The sequence below is a fragment of the Canis lupus genome, chromosome 23, assembly GCF_011100685.1.
Source record: "Canis lupus familiaris isolate Mischka breed German Shepherd chromosome 23, alternate assembly UU_Cfam_GSD_1.0, whole genome shotgun sequence".
Classification (NCBI taxonomy): domain Eukaryota; kingdom Metazoa; phylum Chordata; class Mammalia; order Carnivora; family Canidae; genus Canis; species Canis lupus.
In genome coordinates this window covers 23,552,967-23,574,171 of record NC_049244.1, presented here as the reverse complement: position 1 = coordinate 23,574,171, position 21,205 = coordinate 23,552,967, and the positions used below count along the sequence as shown (strand labels likewise).

Below are 21,205 nucleotides of genomic sequence, written 5' to 3'. Positions count from 1 at the left end.
CCTGGAAACACAGCAGATGGAAATGTAATAATGTTGTGCTAACCTTAAACAGAAAGTATATACATGAATGTGACTGAAAACTAAAAATAAAGGGAAGCATTGGCAGATTTTTAAAATATTGACTGACCTGTATTAATGATTAAAAACCTCAGAAAGAGCAGCCATAGAGATTCTTTGTGAAATCCAAGGCAACTACAGCAGTATGGTATATAGTGATTAATAAGAGTATGGACTTTGGAACTAAATAGAACTGAGTTTGAGTAGTGTTATTTTCTACCCAGCGCGAGTGACATTGGGTCAGTAATTCAAATACCCTTTGTCTCAGTTCCTTCATTTCTAAAATAAGGATAATAATATCTACTTTATAATCTTGTGAAAATAAAATGAGTGTCTAATGAAAGCACTGTTGCTTGGTTATCGGATAAGAGCTCAACAAATGTTAGCTATCATTATTACTATTATCAAGCATTCAGCTAATACAAAGGACCTAGGTTTAAAAATGTGCATTTCTCATTCTTAGAGAAAAGATCAAAGTGAAAGGAGCTCTCCATCTGGCTTATTGTTAATTACAATGGTAAATGACTTTCTTAGGGAAAAAAAAAAGAATGCTCATCAATGTGTCATATGCTTTCTCAGAAGGCTAGCTTTAGGTTCTAAGGTCAGAAGTCACTTGAGAAGGCTACAAACGGCTAGTGTCAATAGTTGGTACATAAGGAAACCATGAAGAAGTTTTAGGGCTTTTTCTCACCCTGAGAACAACTTAAGTCTTTGAATGGCAATCCAGAACAAATAGATGGAGGCTAATTTAACAATCATTTCCATCTTCACTGGGGCATGTGAGGCTACACAGCATTGAATGTTTTTAATATGGTCTTATCTTTGTAAGAGAAAATCTTTTGAAGACAGGAAAATGTATTCCACCTGGAGCATTTGAGGTCAGAATGTATTTAACTGCTTATTATTCAGAAGCTAATACCTGGATTGAGTAATATATGAAATAAATTCTTACTGTTTCTATGACTGCTAAGGGGTATTATTTTTATTGCTAAATGTTGTAGTATTTAACTTGAGGAGGTGCCTAATGAAGAGCAGTGATATTTTGAATATTGTCCTGAATATACTTTATTGTTTCAATCCTTTAGATGATCCTGTTATTCAGGATGACATATAATTACAAAATAATTTTATCCCTCACTATAGCATCATAGAAATCTCAGTCTCTCCATAGGCAAATTTAAATATTGCCTGTGTCTAGATCCTCTTAAAAAGTAATAAGGCTTTTTGACAGTTATGACTTCATGTTGTTTCTAATGACACCTTCTGCACATTTGTAGGCTTTGAAGTAAGATGTTATCATATTCTTCAAGTCCAATTTCTTGACAGACTGCCATATTCTTCTGATTGAAGCTAGTAAACACAGTTCCAGAGGGATTACAAAGATAAGGAATGAGGTATTCTATTGAATGCACACCCTCTTGTTACCACCTCTTGCTCTAGCCATTGTTATGGTGATCAGATCCCAGAAGGCTTTTGTGAACTTAAGACATGCAATCAGAAAGCAGCTCATCCCAAGCCAAAGTCCCCATACCTTTCACTTTCTGCTCCGGGATGGCAGGAGACACCGGTGAAAATCATGTCATTATTCACCTAAGAAGTGGGGCTGAGTAAACACCAGGAGGCCATCCTTGACCAGTGAGGGATTGGAGTTAATGAATCACTGTTTTTCCCTTTTGTTGCTTATGAACCAGGTATTATTATTTTTTAACCCCCGTTTTTCAAATGAAGAAACTGAGGCACAAAAAGGTTAAGTGATTTGATTAAAGTCACTTAGCTAGTAAGTGACCAGGCAGTCTGGTTGCAGTCTGTGAGCCTAGCCACTCCACTCCACTCTCTCGTTTCATTAGCAGAACTATTCTTGATCCTCTTTATTATTTCACAAATGCATGAAATTAGACAATTTTGGGAGATCTCACTCTTTGCCACGTGACTTCTCTCTGCAAATGCCTAAAAAGAAACGCTGCTCTCCTGAGCTACATATAGCTGTGGGAAAGAAATCTCAGAAATCACTTCCGAAAAATGAACAAGAGGGTTGTTTCTTATCTTTTCCTTAACCACATTTTCCAAAAGCATGAGTGTGTGCACACTTGGTTGTGCTCATGTGCAAATGTGCATACTCACATGCTCTTAGAGTTAATATGATTCCATTATCTTTTAGCGCTTAAAGCTGTGAGAAGTCTGCACTCAGCTTCTCGTTCCTTATAGAAAGTTTCTCTCTACAAAGAAGTTTGTGGAATTCTTTTTCAATTTTGTTTATTGTAAAGTGTTCATGTATTTACGTATTTAGAGAGTGTGCATGTGTGAACACAAGTGGTCGAGGGAGAGTCAGAGGGAGGGGAGAGAGAATCTCAAGCAGGCTCCATTCCCACCCTGAGATCATGACCTGAGCCAAAATCAAGAATCGGTTGCTTAACTAACTGAGCCACCCAGGCTCCCATCTTTTTTCAATTTTGAAACGTAAAAACTTTACCAGGATATATCTTGAAGTCTTTCATTTTATATTAACTGCTTTTTTCCTGGAACATATGGGTTTTTTTCCTTTTAATATATTTATGTCCTGCATCTTAGAACAATTTTCTTGTGACACATCTTTTCCCCCTTTTCTTTAGGTATAACACCGATCTGTATGTTGGATCTCTAATGTCTATCTTCTGCATGTCATCTTGGGTCTGTGTGCTCTTGTGTTTCTCTAAAATCTGTTCTCCATGTCATTGATTAAGTTTTCTGAAGTACAAAGTCCATTCTCTGCTGCTTGTAGTTTAAAGTTTAGCAACACCATTATTTTATTTTCTTCTTAATTTCTTTCCTTAGCATCGCCAGATCTTATTTTATCTAATTCTGTTTTTTTAAATTTTCCTATTCTATAAAGCACATGTTTTCTTTATTTGTAATTTGAAGTAAGTTGACTCTAAAAAATCCTTTTGTATCCTGAAATTAATCTTCCCAAATGCCATCTCTCTCTCTCTCTCTCTTTTTTTTTTTTTTTTTTTAAGATTTTATTCATTTGACAGAGAGCACAAGCAGAAATAGCAGCAAGCAGAGGGAGAGGCAGAAACAGACCCCCTGCAGAGCAGGGAGCCCAACTTGGGACTTAGTTCCAAGACTCTGGGATCATGACCTGAGCCAAAGGCAGATGCTTAATTGATTATGCCACCCAGGTTCCCCCCAAGTGTTGTCTTTACCTATTTTTAAATTTCTATGTTTCTTTTCTTCTGTTCTGGGAATTTTATGCAAGTTTTAAGTTTTTAAAAAATTTGTTCATCTTTGTTTGTTTTAAAGATTTTATTTATATATTCATGAGAGACACGAGAGGAGGCAGAGACATAAGCAGAGGGAGATACGGGCTCCCCATGGGGACCCGATACAAGACTCCATCCCAGAACCCCGGGATCACAATCTGACCCAAAGGCAGATGATCAGCCACTGAGGCATACAGGTGCCCCTATTGGTTCATCTTTCAATGAAACTGTAACTGGTGCTGGTTTTTTTGTTTTATTTTGTTCTTTAGGTCCTCTGCTTTGAACACAAGCTGGATGGCTAGGAGATGGCCTAGCACATGTTCTCTGCTTATATTTTCATGATCGGAGAGAGACATCACATGCCCTCCTTAATGTCCATCACCTAGTTACCTCATCCCCCCACCCACTTCTCCCCTCCATTGACCCTCAGTTTGTTTCCTGTGGTTAAGAGTCTCTTATGGTTTATCTCCCTCTCTGATTTTGACTTGTTTTATTTTTCCCCTCCCTTCCCCCATGATCCTGTTTTGTTTCTTAAATTCCACATATGAGTGAGATCATACAATAATTGTCTTTCTCTGATGGACAGTTTGCTAGCATAGTACTCTCTAGTTCCAACCACATTGTTGCAAATGGCAACATTTCATTTTTTTGAAGGCTGAGTAGTATTCCATTGTGTGTGTGTCCACATTTTCTACACTTAAATTTAAAAGGATTTATTTATTTATTTATTTTTTTTTCAAAGATTTTATTTATTTATTCATGACAGTCACAGAGAGAGAGAGAGAGGCAGAGACGCAGGCAGAGGGAGAAGCAGGCTCCATGCACCGGGAGCCCGATGTGGGATTCGATCCCGGGTCTCCAGGATCGCGCCCTGGGCCAAAGGCAGGCGCCAAACCGCTGCGCCACCCAGGGATCCCCATTTAAAAGGATTTAAATTAAGAGTTGCTAAAATATTTTTTAAAAATATTTTTTATTTATTTGACATACACACGCACAGCGCACAAGCAGGGGGATCAAGCAGGCAGTGAGAAAGGGAGAAGCAGGCTTCTGACTGAGCAGGGAACCTGATGTGGAACTTGATCCCAGGATCCTGGGATCATGCATGACCTGTGCTGAAGGCAAACACTCAGCTGACTGAGCCACCCAGGCATCCCTTAAAATATTTTTTTTTAAAAAAGGTTAAATTATGCTTTATTTAGCAGGATGAAAAAAAATCACCTTATTTAGTATACTTTGCCAATGCCACAATTTCCTCATTAACCAAAGCATTGCTATTTTGCATTCTCATTCCTAACAAGTTTTTGTTATTCTTATAAATATAATTTGTAGTCCTTATTGCACTCAAAAGTTTCACAAGTTCTTAAGAATTACTATAGTTATTCTGCTTATATAGGTCAAATATAAGTTCATTTTTCCTTATTTCTCTTTAACTGATACTACTTTTTTTTTTTAACTAACTTACTATTTTTTATCTAGATATGCATTATGGGAATTACTTAGGTCACAATAATCCATACCTAATTGATTTAATTCTGCCACTATTTTGTGCTCATTACTTTTCTCTTTTTATTCTGTTCTAGTTTTTTGAGCTACTATTTTTATAATTAGGTTTATTTTTATTTATTTATTTTAAAGATTTTATTTATTCATTCATGAGAGACACACAGAGATTGAGAGAGAGCGAGAGAGAGAGATAGAGAGAGAGAGGCAGAGACACAGGCAGAGGGAGAAGCAGGCTCCATGCAGGGAGCCCGACCTGGGACTCGGTCCTAGGTCTCCAGGATCACGTCCTGGGCTGAAGGCGGCACTAAACCGCTGAGCCACCCGGGCTGCCCTATAATTGGGTTTAGTCACTACCAGTCTAGTGGTGAGGCAAAATACTCAAATAATATTCATAATAAATACCAACTTAACATGACCTTTTTCAGGCAATTATACAAGATGTTCTTGCTTGTGAAAAACTGGGGAGGCCTGCATTTTGAATCTATAGGAATTAGACTTAAACTAGAACGTCTGATAGAAAATCAACTTTCAGTCAGTAAATTGACACAACAAGCTAATAAGAACATTTTGTAATTATTTGGGTGATTTGATTAAGGTAGATAGCCAAATTGGATAGATTAGGTAAAAAAAATACTATATTGGGATGAAATATCAGTTTGGAAGGACTATATATATCTTTCACGTGGAGTAAGACTGCTATTCATGGATTCCTTTTTCAGATGCTTTTTTCAAATGAAGAGACAGGGATGAAATCAATTGGAAAACTCCACATGGTGGTCTCATCTGAGCCAGATTAAGCCTTATCCTTGTGTATTGTTTAGCCTACTTAGCTATTTTCCTTTCTCTAGAGTTTATTACCTGGAAATTCCATGAGACGTAGTTTGATTATAGTGGATCACTACCAGTGGACTAGAATATCCTACCCAGAAGATTTAGCTTTTATATGTGTAATCAGATATATTCCAGAACTTTCACTGCTCTAGAAGATGAATTATCCTTATTTTTTGAATTTTAAGGATTATATTTCAGAAGGTATGATGCTTAGATCTGTAAGTTCTACTTTTCTTATGCTCTCTCTCAGTGAGTAGCACCATAATCTGTCCTGTTATCTAGGTGACAAACACAGGTGTTCAACCTACATGTCTCCTACCTCTTCACTCTGTTTAGCCCATCATCAGATTCTGTTTATTTTACCTTCCAAATGTCTTCACTATATCTACTTTATTATTTTTTAAACCTTTACTGCCAACCCTCTGGTCCAGGTTTTCATCATCTTTCAGCTGAACAATTGCAATAGCCTCCTCATGTGGCCTCCCTATATCTGTTATAGTCTATGTCCAGTCTGTCTTTTCCAATCTCCATTTAGCAAAAGCACATCAATGGATAACCCTTGGCTTTAAACTAGGCATGGATTGGCATCATCATCTTTCATGATTCTCTTACTCTGTGCCTCCAGCTGCACCAAACTTCTTATGTATTACAAAATGCCCAACTCTTTGCAGATATAGGGGGCTTTCCAAATGCTGTTTCATTTACCTGGAATGCCACATCTTTTTGCTTATAAATACCTAAATTATTACATAGGTCTTGAAAGGAGCTGATGTCTGAGCAGAGATATTAGGGATGTGTAATTTAGAAGATCACTAGAATGTGGGAGTAGTGGAGGCACCACATAACTAGGCAGGGCTTGGTCATGAATAACCTTATATGGTATGCTGAATATTGTGGATTTTTATCCTGAATGTGATGAAGAAACCATTCCAGTCAGCATATGCAGAAGTTTAGATGATTAAATAAGCATGTATTAAAAATATCTTTTTAAAAGGCAATATCATATAATGAAAGAATCATACACCATGATCAAATGGAATTTATTCTAGGGATGCAAGGATTAATCAACATGATACACTGTATTAACAAAATTAAGGATGAAAATTTTATGATCATCTTAATAGATACAGAAAAAAATCATTTGACAAAATCAGCATGCATTCATATTAAAAACTCTCAACAAACTGGAGATGAGGGAATGTACCTCAACATAATAAAGGTCATATATGACAAGTCCACAGCTAGCATACTCAACAGTGAAAAGATGAAAGCTGTTCCTTTTAGATAAGGAGGGAGACAAGGTGCTCACTATCCCTACTTTTATTCAACATAGTGCTAGAAGTTGTAGCCTGAGCATTTAGGCAAGAAAAGAAACACAAGGCATTAACAATTAGAAATGAAGACGTAAAACTCTCTCTACTTGCAAATAACATGATATTATATATAGAAAATCTTAAAGGCTCTACCAAGGAAAACTGCTAGAACTAATCAACAAATTTAATAAAGTATAGGATACAAAATCAATAGGTAAAAATTAGTTGCATTTCTATATACTAATAATGAAGTAGCAGAAAGAGAAATCAAGAACACAATCCCATTTACAATTGCATCAAAAAGAATAAAAGACCTAGGAATAAATTTAACCAAATATATGAAAGACTTTAAGTTTACCAAAAGCTTTAAGACATTGAAGAAAGAAATTGAAAAAGACCCAAATAAATGGAAAAGTATTCTGTGCTCATGGATTAGAAGAATTAATATTATTAAAATGTCCATACTACCCAAAGCAATCTACAGATTCAATGCAATTTCTATCAAAATTCCAATGGCATTTTTCACAGAACTAGAATTATCCTAAAATTTTTTTTTTTTTTTTTTTTTTTATCCTAAAATTTTTATGGAAACACAAAAGACCCTGAGTAGCCAAAGCAATCAGGAGAAAGAAGAGCAAAACTGGAGGTATCATGCTCCTCAATTTCAAACTAAAGTACAAAGCTATAGTAATCAAAACAGTAGGTATTGGCATAAAAACAGATCAATAAAACAGAACAGAAAACCCAGAAAGAAACTTGGTCAATTAAGTTATGACAAGAAAGCCAAAGGAGAAAGGATATTCTCTTCTTATTGAAGAGAATCATTTATTATGATTTATATACATTTATTGTTATTATAACATCATTTATTATGATGTTAGGAACAGCCACACACAAAAGAATGAAACTCGACCCTTATACCATAAACAAAAATCAACTTCAAATGGATTAAAGACTTGAACATAAGACTTGAAACCATAAAATTCTTAGAAGAAAGTATAAGTAGTAAGCACCTTGACATAGGTTTGGGCAATAATTTTTTTTGGATTTGATGCTAGAATTAAAAGCAATGAAGCCAAAAATAAACAAGTGGGACTACGTCAAACTAGAAAGCTTTTACACAGCAAAGGAAACTATGAACAAAGTGAAAAGGCAACCTACTTAATAGAGAAAATATCTACAAATCGTGTATCTGACAAGAGGTTAGTATCCAAAATATATAAAACTCATACTATTCAATAGAAAAACTATCCGATTTAAAAATGGGCATAAGCACTGGGGATAGTGCAGGAGCTGGTGCCAAAGAAGGTACTGGTAGTACCTTTTTAAAGAACTCTCCAGAGCCAGAGCTTACTGACTTGGAACCTAGAAGCAGAGAGGGAGAATGACTCCAGGCTGGGCTTGCCTTCTTGTGGAGTGGTTTGGCTTATCTGAATCAGCTGTAGAGCATGTAGGTTCTCAACTCATGGGATAGAGATGCGATATAGTAAGGGGACCTCTGGAGCGAGAGAAGGGGCAGAGAGGGCCAGGTCAGGTGCTTGCCCAGCCTGGCAATTGATCCCAAGAAAATCCTTCCCTTTGCAGTCTTTTCACCACTGCTTTTCATGTGGTTATTTCACTTTGGTGTTTCCTGGTGGGAGTGGGCAGGTTGTGAAGTAAGTCAGCCTCTTCAGAAGCTGCACCCCCCCCCCTTCCTAGCCCCTGCCACACCCCAAGTGGGCCTCTGCAAGGCCTGGCCTCTGCTTTAGGAATCTTACACTTATGAAGAAGGAAGGTGGGCACTGGCCCCATAGGCAGTGCTCAGTTTGTATGACATGAGGAATTCAGGCTCAGAAGAAAATGTCTTAGACCCGAGGAATAGATGGAGGATAATCAACAGAGACATGAAGACAAGCAGACCTCTGGTAGCAGCTCCAGTGAATTTGCTGACACCTGTGTGGGTGTGCCCAGCGGTCAAGGGCAGTCTTCCAATTGTGAGTATGCTTCCTGGTTTTCATCATATTTGGGGAAAGCGGTACACACACACACACACACACACACACATATTTATATATATATGTGTGCGTGCACATAGAGATAATGCTTGTGACTGAAAGGAGAGAAAACTGGAATAGACTACCCGTAGCCCTGTATGCTAACAGGAAACAATGTTTTTATGGAACAGAAACGTCCTGGTAAGTATGATTCTTGTAGCTTTTTTTTTTTTTTAATTATTTAAAGCGCTACAAAAATATTTTTGGAAAATATACTTGTTTGATTTTGTAGGGCATTCCTCACTGAATTTTTCTGTGGTCTCTGCACAAGTCTCTGATTGGCAAACACAGGGTTCTTGACATTATAGCCAGGTTTAAAGAGAATGAGAATTATTAAATACACTGGAATTAGAATTAAAAAGAGAGAGAGAGACTGAGAATTTGGCTGATTGCTGGTGGAAATGTCCAGTTGTGCGTGAAGTTCAAGCTTGAGGAAGGCAGCAATTGTTGCCATCTCTGAGAATCACTAAAATGCCCCCAAAGTTCTCTGTTGAGAAAGACAGCACTCCTTATGAAAAGGATGCTCCGTCTCAAGCAGCCAGAGCCTGTTTCTGAACACTGTAGGCACAACCTTTGGAAAAATATTTCAAAGCATAAGGGCCAGTGAAGAAAGTGACTGGTAGAAATCATGCCACAGGGAACGTTTTGGTAGGTCATGCTATAGTTCACACCTGAAGCCTGTCTTGTTTAATGTCCAGTCCTGTTCAATTACTACATGATTCTAACATTTCCAAAATCCCTTTTTATAAGAAAAAGTGGGCAGAAACACGAATAGACATTTTTACAAAGAAGATATACAGATGTCCAGTAGGTACATAAAAAGATGCTCAACATCACTAATTATCAGGGAAATGCAAATCAAAGCCACATATTATCTCACACCTGTTAAAATGGTTATCATCAAAAAGATAAGTATTGGTGAGAAAGTGGAGAAAAGGGAACCCACATGCACTATTGATGGGAATGTAAATTGGTGCAGCCACTGTGGAAAACAGTGTGGAGGTTTTCCAAAAAATTAAAAACAGAGCTACCATATGATCCAGCAATTTTACCTCTGGGTATTTATCTGAAGAAAATAAAATCACTATCTTGAAAAGATGTCTGCAACCTCTTGTTTAGTGCAGCATTATTTACAATAGCCAAGACATGGAAACAACCTAAGTGTGTCCATCAACAGATGAATGGATCAATAAAATGTGGTATAAGGACACCTGGACGGTTCAGTGGTTGAGTGTCTGCCTTCGGCTCAGGGCATGACCCGGGTATGGTGATCGAGTCCTGCATCGGGCTCCCTGTAGGGAGCCTGCTTCTCCCTCTGTCTATGTCTCTCCCTCTCTCTCTGTGTCTCTCATGAATAAATAAATAAAATCTTTTTTTTTTAAATGTGGTATATATAGACAATAGAATATTATTAAGTCATAAAAAATAAGGAAATCCTGCAACATTGACAACAACATGGATGGACCTTGAGGGCATTATGCTACGTGAAATAAAGCAGACAGAGTAAGGCAAATACTGTATGATCTCACTTATATGTAGAATAAAAAAAAACCCACCTCCAAACAAACTCATAGATACAGAGAACAGATTGGTGGTTGCTAGAGGTAGGGATGGAGGGTAGGTGAGGTAGTCAAAAGTTACAAATCTCCAGTTAGAAGATAAATAAGCTCTGGGATCTAATATACAACATGGTTATTATAGTTAATATTATATTGTGTACTTGAAAGTTGCCCAGAGAGTAGATCTTAAAAGTTCACATCATAAGAAAAAAATTATAGCTGTGAGGTGATGGATGTTAGCTGAACTATTGTGGCCATTATTTCACAATACATACATATATCAAATCATTATATTATATACCTTAAATTTATGCAATGCTATATGTCAATTATATCTTAATAAAAGAAAATTGAATCATGAGTCTTATACAAATATAAATACACATCAAAGATTTTATTTATCTGATTAATGAAGGAATCAGTGAAATACAACTGTTTCAAAAGAATATTAAAAAAACACATGTAGATATAAATGTTGTGGAGTAGTGAGATAAATTTACAGATGATAAAAAAAATTACAGATAGATGCAAAATTGGTCTGTATCCAAAGGACAATAATCAACTACATTTCCACTGGACACAATTCATTTGCATTTGTATAAACAAAAACACTTGCATTACAATCTGTTTTCTATAACTTAAAAAGAGTTGAAAAATAACTCAAACACAATGAAAGGTAAAGATAAGATCACACTAGTCAGGTCATCTAATAATTTTTTTAAACCATTGTAAAGTTTTTCACAATTGTTGCTGACCAATATTATGTGCCAAGAAGTATGAATAATTTATGTGAACATAAATAACATAAAGGGAAGAATGATAGAAAATAAAGCTTGAGATTTTTGGTAGCGCTAGATAATGAGGGACATTTTATGTCATGTTTAATCTTAATTTTCATCCTGAGGGTGATGGAGGGACTATTGAAGTTATGTAGAGGGCTTTCCCCAACTGTACTTGCCTCTTATTACTAAAACAGCAATTTCTGCTTTGAAAGATATAGTTCTAGTAGAGTATTTTAGGTCAATTGTGAAGTTCTCTTGGATTGGGCATTTTCACAGGGTGAAATGGAGATCAAGTGGCCATCTGCAAGAGTGCACACCAGCACACCCAATTTTAACCAATCTTTGATCTTAGTGTAGGAAGCACATCAACACACCCAGTGTTTAACCAGTCTTTGATCTTAAAAACCCAAAATACTTTGTGTGAGTTATCTGTTATCATGTAACAAATTACCCCAAAACGTAGTGGCTTAAACATCAATAAATATTTATTTTCTTAGTCTTTCTGGGGGTCAGGAATTCACGAGTAATTTAGCTTGGCTGTTCTGGCTTGGGGTCTCTCATGAGATTGTCAAGATGTTTGCTGGTTCTGTCAAAATGTGAAACTTGACTAGATCTGGCATATATACTTCCAAAGTAGCTTCTTCATAAGGCTGGCAACTTGATTGTTGCTGTGGGGCCTCAGTTTCTCTCCACATGGGCTTTTCCACCGAGTTGCTTAGATGTCCTCATTACATACCTCTGGCTCCTTCCCAAGAGAGCAATCCAAGATAGAAAAAGAGCGAGATAGAAGCCATCCTTGTAATGATTTAGGCTTAGAATTAACATGGCATAACTTCTAGCACACTCTGTTTATTAAAAGAAAATCACTGAGTTCAGCCCACATGCAAGTGGTAGAGAATTAGGCTCTGATTTTTGAAGGAAGGAATTTCAATGAAATTACAAACATGTTTTAAACCCACTACATGTATAATTGGCTTTAACTCATCCATTACCAGTTATTTATATTACAAAGTTGTATCAAAACTGCACTCATCCACACTTTTGATTAATCCCTATTTGAGCAAGGATACAGGTTGCTGTTTTAAATAGCTCCCTACTGCATTACCACTATAGGTCGACAAAGTTATAGTACTCATATGTGTGTATTATACTGATTCAGTTTGTGTTCAATATCTATATTGTGTGTGTATATCAAGCCCAGGAACAGACCACCCTTTTTATGGAAACGCCAGCTTTATTTACATCAAGCTTAAGTATAAAGTGCATTGAAGGTTTTCAGCTGCGCTCACCCATCTTGGCACACTAAACTCCCAGAAAATCTATCAAATCTACAGACTTGTCTGTTTTTTTATTTCAGATTAAAATGATTGCTGCCATATAATGTGTAGTGTATGTCCTTGTAAGTTAGTAAAATGAACACACTTGGATTTCGATGTTCATTTCTGGATGCCCATGCAGCTTCTCTTTTGGTTAATTGTTGATCTTGCATTTTAACCAGCTCTCTACTGACCTTTTATATGGAATTGGTGCAGTTTTGTTTTTGATGTCTTCCCATGAACTTCACAGGCAAACTACTCTTTCGGAGAGAAGTTAAATTTATTTAATATTGAGGGATGTTGCAAGAAGGGGGCTGAAAAGTTACCCTGTACTTGTTCTTGGGAGAATGTAGGCAGCCAGTATTATCCATTGTTTCACCTCCTGTGTGGGGGCCCTGATGACAGGTCCCTATGAGCTTGTTGACAGCAGTTTCCTGCTAAGAAACAGCCCCCTTATACCATATGTTTATTGTTGTTCAAGAACATTTCACAAGCAATAAGTTTTAACACTCCAGGGTGCCTCTAATTATCTGAAGGTAGATGGCAAAATTTTCAATCTAGTTTGTAAAACAAAAGTCTATCTTAATTCATCTTACTAATACATACAGAAACAATAATTACTTTCAGAGAAGGAAGATGTAGAGGGAGTGGTTGTTTAGAAATTTAAGAAAGCATAGCTGGCCAACTTCTAAACTTGGAAATTATGGCCTGAGAGGGAGAGGGACATATTTGAATCCTAGGTGTTGGTTGACTTGGTCCCTGACCTGCCTTTGCATTTTCTAGATGGTGCTAATCTAACCTAACCAGAACTGATCAGGGAACCAAGAGAGGTTCTGTACGTCCACTGTTAAAATTTTAGTAAGAAACAGTGTTTAATAATTTTGTTTAATGCGTGGTATATTGATTGGTATAATGATGATTAATTACATTGTACAAAACAATGGAAATGACACTGAAATGTCCTTGAGTTTCCCTATCTGGAGAATACTCAAAGGCATTATGGTAATCAGGTTGTACTCCTTGCCTTTGTATTCACAAGAAAGCATGCTCATTGAGATATATTATTAAATGAACCTTACAGGGACACCTGGGTGGCTCAGTGGTTGAGCATCTGCCTTTGGCTCAGGTCCTGGGATTGAGTTCCGCATCAGGCTCCCCGTGAGGAGCCTGCTTCTCCCTCTGCCTATGTCTCTGCTTCTCTGTGTCTCTCATGAATAAACAAATAAAATCTTAAAAAATATACCTTACAGTTTTCTAAATAAGTTCTGATGTAGATATTTGATTTTTGAAAATTTATTTATTACTGTATATATAGAAAACTTAAAGCTTACCCTCCATCTTTACTTATGACCTCATTTAGACACGAGTCCAAGCAGATATGGCCCTGCCAATGATTTTGTATCCTCCTGTTGTCATTGTTGATGGTATTTAGAGAGAAGATAATTCCTAAGAATATGCTGAATGGAAGCATGTGTTTATTAACTATATTATTTTTTGTGAGCCTTGTGCATTATGTCTGATGCCACCTTCTGTTTCTTTTTTTTTTTTTTAATTTTATCTATTATTTATGATAGTCACACGGAGAGAGAGAGAGAGAGAGAGAGAGGCAGAGACACAGGCAGAGGGAGAAGCAGGCTCCATGCACCGGGAGCCCGACGTGGGATTCGATCCGGGGTCTCCAGGATCGCGCCCTGGGCCAAAGGCAGGCGCCAAACCGCTGCGCCACCCAGGGATCCCCCACCTTCTGTTTCTTGAGAGGTCCTGAGAAATTAATAAAACATGTCTCACTTAATGCTATCTGAAATCCCCTATATTATTTATTCTCTAAATGTCTTTTATTTTATCACCGATTGAGGCATTTAGATATCCAGATAATGTACAAGAGTTTTTCAGTTTATCTGATTAATTCAGGATTAACCAAATATTTAAGGAAACAGGATTTGAAACATCGACTTTCAGTGTAAAAGAAGGGGTTATAAATTAATATCATATGATTTACTTTTAAATGTAGGATTTTGGAGAACTTAGGACCTCCCATATTTCAGAGTTCTAGTACTTGCTCTTTCCACCATTTGGGGAGTGAAGCGTTGGTGGATATTATGTTGAATAGATTGGAGATTGTTTTTTGAGCAGGCCGATCTGCCCAGAACCCTCCCATTTCAATTTGCATGGAAGGATATGCATGGTGCTATTCTAGGTTGTCAAACCATATAGATCAGCCATTGTAGGCATAGAGAAAGGCTATATCACATTTTGTTTATCCATTTACCAATTGATGCATTTTTTCCAGTTTCAGTCTCTTATCAATAAAACTATTAGGAATATTTTAAATCAAATCTTTCTTGCTTTTTATTTTCATTGTGGCAAATTTCAGCCAGATACAATAGTAGACAAAACAGTATAATGAATCCTTATGTGCACATTGGGCAAGTTTAAGAATTGTTAACTTATGGCCAATCTTGGTTCTCCTCTACACTATTCACTTTTCCCATAATTGCATTATTTTAAAGCGAATATTTGATTTCATAATATCACTCTGTCTGTAAATATTTCAGTAAATATCTCTAAAAGATAAATACTATTAGCACACGGGAAAATAACATTGACTCCTTCAGTTCCTATATCTAAATCTAAATTGGATAGCTTCAGTGTTCACATTGATGATTTTTGTGTATCATCAATTTTAAAGTTTGAGTTAGCAAATATGGTCCACACACCTACTTGATTAGTATAATATTCTGTCTCTTCTGAACTGTAGTTTCCCTCTTCATCTCTATCTCTGCTTTTTAGAATTCATTTGTTGAAGAAACTAGGTTGTTACTCCTATGGTTTCCTATAGTCTAGCTTTTGCTGACTGCATTCTCATGGTGCAGCTTAACATGTTTTTATTGCCCATGTATTTCTTGTCTGTTGGTAGTTGGATCCAGAGGCTTGATCAGAATCAAGTTTCATTTCTTCATCTTTTTTTTTTCTTTTTGCAAAAACACCTTGGGGGGGGGGGGTTGTTCTTCCTTCTGGAGATATATTATTCATGGCTTTCTCTCTTTTGGGATATCAGCTATTTTTGACCCTCATTCATTTCTCCTCAATTAATTAGGAGTTGTAGTATGATGCTATTCCAGTGCTTCATAGTTGCTTTTACTTCAACTAGGGAAAACTCTCCACATCTACTATATCTATAGTTGATAAAAGGGAGCAAGAATGAATACTTCCTTTTTTTCCCTTTACTTACCAGTTTTCAAATAGTGAGCTGATTCTCTAGCATTCTCCAATGGTGACCATGTTTTTTATTTGCATCTTTTTAAAGATAGCATTATGGATTGAAATTTAGTTACATTGGATATAATTCCATTTTAATATCAGCCATGTGTATACTACTTTACATAATCATTCCAAATCTACTTCTGTGTTCTCAGAGTAGTTGAGCTTCCTTTCTTTGCTAAGTCAGAGAAAGAATCATGCAACAAATTGGAGGTGAGGTAGAGGAGGCAGGAAGGCAAAATATTCTGATCTATTGGCAAATCAAACCTGCCTTTGGAGCACAAGAGAACATTTCAGTGGGATGGAACTGTTTTATACCTTGATTGGCTACATTTATAAAAGTGATAGAACTCTACATTTAAAAAAGGTGAATTCTCTATATATGAATTATATCTAAAAGAAAATCATAATTCTAACTTGCTTTTATAAATATATTCATACTAATGTATATTTTTCTTCTGTATTTTAAACTTATTTGTAGTGGCTTAATAAAAAATTGTCATTAAAATGCTTGAATTTGGAGAGCGCCTGGGTGGCTCAGTAGGTTAAGCGTCTGCCTGTGATTCAGGTCATAATCCTGGGGTCCTGGGATCAAGCTACTTGGGCTCTCTGCTCACTGGGGACTCTGCTTTTCCTTCTTCCTCTGCTTCTCCTTCCCTCCCACTCATGCTCTCTCGCTCTCATGTACTCTCTCTCAAATAAATAAATAGATCTTTTAAAAAATGCTTGAATTTGGGAAAAATATATCCATAACTCTAACTTCATTATGCTGACTTCATGATTTACATTCAAAATTTTTTTTTCATTATGTGAAAATTTGAGTTAGGTAAGGTTAGTAGTTCAAACTTTGTTGCACATTAGAATCACCTGGGAACTTTTTAAAATCCTGATATCTGAAATGTCTAAGAGTGGGAAAGAGGCATCAGTATTTAAAATTTTCTCCCTGGTGATTCCAGTGGGCAGCCAATTTTGAGAACCAACGATGTGGGTAGAGTCTTCATTGGTTTTTAACTGTGGCTGTGTATGGAATCGCTTGAGGGCCTTTAAAAGAGATTGCTGAGCTGCCTCTCCCCTAGTTTTAAGTGGTCTGGGTTGTGGCTTGAGCATTAGGGTTTCTGAAAGTTCCCCAGGTGATTCTATGATGCATTCAAAGTTGAAAACCTCTATTTTATATAATGTGACCTCAAAAGCTGTGTAGGGCTTGATGTTTTCCTGCCACTGACTGTTGTTCTCAAAGTGTGGTCCTCAGACCACTAGCATCAGTATTACCTGGAAAAGTGTTCTCAAAATCCATCCCAGATTTACTGAATATGAAACTCAGAGGATGTGACCCAGAAATCTTTATGTTTCAAGGCCTCCAAATGATTGTGTACAGTATAGTATGTGAAGCATTGCTTAGGGAATTTTGGTGGCCATTCCTTAGTTATTTGCTGTGGAGATGGACTCTCTCACTGCTAAAACCTGCAGGAAGCTCCTTGTGGATTTGGCTATTCTAGCATCTGAACCCCAAGTCAAAGAGACATTATTTTGATAAATTTGATTGCTCTTATGCCCAAGTGACATTATGAATGGCGTGGGGCTCTAAGAATGGCCACTCTATTCACACAGAGTTATTTTAGCAAACTATGGAAAATATGAACAATAGCATCTTTTAGATTTATCCAATTACACTGCATTGCTATTAACATGCCCTAGTTTTCTGTGATTCTGTTTTAGAATTTGAGGTCTTCCTTTGTTGGTCCTGCTTTGATTTAAAAAAAAAAAAAAAGAGGCAAAGCTCATCCTGAAAGAGAGCCACATTTATAACAGAAAGTCCAGGGACTTCAGTGATTCCTCATAACAATGTCTTCTATTTTAATATAACTCCAATTTTTTATTTTATTGTAACAAGACTTCATAGAAAGTTTAAAAAGACAATTTGCCCCAACTCCATTTTATCCTGACTTAGAAAGATCTGAACATGTATACCTTAAAAAACAGTAGTATATGGAAGAGTTTTATTCTATGTGTGGGCAGGATGGGACACAGATCCAATCATTTTAAATCTATGATTTGGAATGGTGGTTGAAACCAGTAACCTTGAAGTGAAACTATCTTATGGTTTGTCAAAAATAGGCATAAAGTAAAGCTGACAATATTCTTCATAAATGAAACTCTAATTGAAGATAAAAAATTTCACTATCTACAATGTTACATGATACTTTATCTCTTCCTCCAACAAAGGAATATTTGCAAATTCTAAAACAGACTCATACTTTACCTCTTTCTCCCTACCCAAATATTTTAATATTTAATAACAGGATGGAACAGTAAAACATTTCTTAAATGTAGTCCCAGCCACTTTGCTAAATATGTATGCCACCTATATGTTTGAGATTGATGTTTGAATTGCCCTAACACAATTTCATTTCTTTTTCTTTTTTTAATTTTGTAAGACCTTATATTTTTTAGAGTGGTTTGGATTCATAGCAAAATTAAGAAGGTACGGAGATTACTCATGTACCTTCTTGCCCCCATACATGCACAGGTCTCCTTCATTATCAATATTCTTCATGTAGTGGTACATTTGTTACAATTAATGAGTCTATATTGATACATTATGATCACTCAAAGTCCATATTTTACATTATGGTTAACTCTTGATGGTGTACATTTTACGGGTTTAGACAAATGTATAATGGCATGTACACATCATTATGATATCATACCCAGTACTTTCATTGGTAAAAATCCTTTGTACTTTGCCTATTCATCCCTCCCCATTGCTTTTACATTTCAGCATTATGAATAAGATTCTATAAACATCTGTGTACAGGTTTTACTAGAGACATAAGTTTTTAGTTCCTAATACCAAGGAGTGAGATTGGTGAATCACATGTTTAGTTTTGTAAGAAATTGTCAACCTGGGATCCCTGGGTGGCACAGCGGTTTGGCGCATGCCTTTGGCCCAGGGCGCGATCCTGGAGACCCGGGATCAAATCCCACGTTGGGCTCCCGGTGCATGGAGCCTGCTTCTCCCTCCGCCTGTGTCTCTGCCTCTCTCTCTCTCTCTGTATGACTATCATAAATCAATAAAAATTAAAAAAAAAAGAAATTGTCAACCTATCTTCCAAAATAGTGGTATTGTTTTGCATTCCTACCAGTAATGAATAAATTCAATAAATGAATTATTGCTGCTCTATGTTTTCACAAACATTAGATGTTGTTAGTGCTCCACATTTTCGGCATTGTAATAGGTTTGGAGTGGTATCCCATTGTTGCTTTATATTTTTAATTTTGTTTGTTCATTTGTTTTGTGTTTTAAATTACACATGTAAGTGAAATCATATGGTATTTGTCTTTCTCTGTCTGACTTATTTCACTTAGCATAATACCCTCTATGTCCATCCATGCTGCTGGAAATGGCAAGATCTCATCCTTTTTTATGGCTGAATAATATTCAATTGCAAATGTATACCACATCTTTATCAGTTTATCTATTGATGGGCACTTATGTTGTTTTCATGGTTTGGCTATTGTAAATAATACTGCAATAAACATAGGGGTGCATATGTCTTTTTGAATTGGTGTTTTTATTTTTTTCAGGTATACTCAGAAGTGGAATTACTGGATGATATAGGTTTCTATTTCTATTCTATATGGAGATTTCTAAAATTTTTGAGGAACCTCCATGCTGTTTTCCACAGCGGCTGCACCAATTTACATTCCCACCAAGAGTGCATAAGGGTGCCTTATTCTCCACATCCTCACCAAGACTTGTTATTTCTTGTTTTTTGATACTAGCCATTCTGACTGGTATGAGGTGATATCTCATTGTGGTTTTGATCTGCATTTTCCTGATGACTAATGATACTGAGAATCTTTAGATGTGGCTATCTGTATGTCTTCTTCGGAAAAATGTCTATTCAAGTTATCTGCCCATTTTTAATCAGATTATTCTTTTTTTGGTGTTGAGTGGTATAAGTTCTTTATGTACTTTGAACATTAATTCCTTATCACATATAATTAGCATGCAGTAGATTGCCTTTTCATTTTGTTGATGGTTTCCTTCATTGTGCAAAAGCTTTTTGTTTTGTTAGGATCTCAATAGTTTATTTTTTCTTTTGTTTCCCTTGCCTGAGGAGACATATTGAGAAAAATGTTGGTAAGGCTGATGTCCATGAGGTTACTGCCTATGTTTTCTTTTAGGAATTTTACTGTTTCAGGCCTCATATTTAGGACTATGATCCATCTCAAGTTTATTTTTGTGTGTGATGCAAGAATGTGGTATTTCATTCTTTGGCATGTAGCTGTTCAGCTTTTCCAACACCATTTATTGAAGAGATTTTTCCTCCCATTGTATATTCTTGCTTCCTCTGTCATAGATGAATTGACCTTATAAAGGTGGATTTATTTCTGGGCTTCCTATCTCGTTCTATTGATGTGTGTTTGTTTTAGTGCCAGTACCATACTGTTTGTTTTCTGTAGCTTTGCAGCAACCTGGGATTGTGTTGCTCTAATTTTATTTTTCTTTCTCAAAATTTTTTTTTATTTTTAAAAAATATTTTATTTATTTATTCATGGAAGACAGAGAGAGAGAGAGAGAGAGAGAGAGAGAGAGGCAGAGACAAAGGCAGAGAGAGAAGCAGGCTCCATGCAGGGAACCTGACGTGGGCCTTGATCCCGGGTCTCCAGGATCACATCCTGGGCTGAAGGCGGCGCTAACCCACTGACCCACCAGGGCTGCCCTTTCTTTCTCAAAATTGCTTTGCCTATTTGGGGTCTTTTGTGGTTCTCATAAATTTTAGGATTATTTGTTTTAGTTCTGTGAAAAATACTATTGGTATTTTCATAGGGATTGCGTTGATAATGTAGATTGCTTTGGGTAGCATGGACATTTTAATAGTATTAATTCTTCCAATCTATAAGCATGGTATATCTTTCCATTTTTTTGTGTGTCTTCAATTTCTTTCATCACTTTTTATAATTTTTCTGAGCACAGCTGTTTCACCTTCTTGGTTAAATGGATTCTTAGCTATTTTAGTCTTTTGATGCAATTGTAAATGGGATTTTTAATTTCTCTATCCACTACTTTGTTATTAGTATTTAGAAAGCAACAAATTCTTGTATATTAATTTTGTATCCTGCAACTTATTATAATAGTTTTTCTTTTTTGCTGGACCCTTTAGGATTTTCTATATGTTGTATCATTTCATTTGCAAATAGTGATCGTTCTACTTCTTTCCTACCAATTTGGATGTCTTTTATTTCTTGGAAGATTGTATGTTTTTAGGGATTTATCCATTTCTTCTAGGTAGTTCCAATTTGTTGG

At 36.3% G+C, this 21,205-nt stretch overlaps 1 long non-coding RNA gene across 3 annotated transcripts in view; it reads right to left on the bottom strand.

Annotated features, from left to right (window-relative positions):
• Window positions 1-21,205, bottom strand: part of LOC111091912 — a 34,723-nt gene that overhangs the window by 1,557 nt on the left and 11,961 nt on the right. Inside the window, exon 3 of one of the 3 annotated variants that reach the window (XR_005376965.1) lies at window positions 11,822-12,062. The exons of the other annotated variants lie outside the window; for them this stretch is intronic. This is a non-coding gene — a long non-coding RNA (uncharacterized LOC111091912). Of the gene's footprint in view, window positions 1-11,821; window positions 12,063-21,205 lie in introns of those variants that run through there. 3 annotated transcript variants of the gene reach the window in all.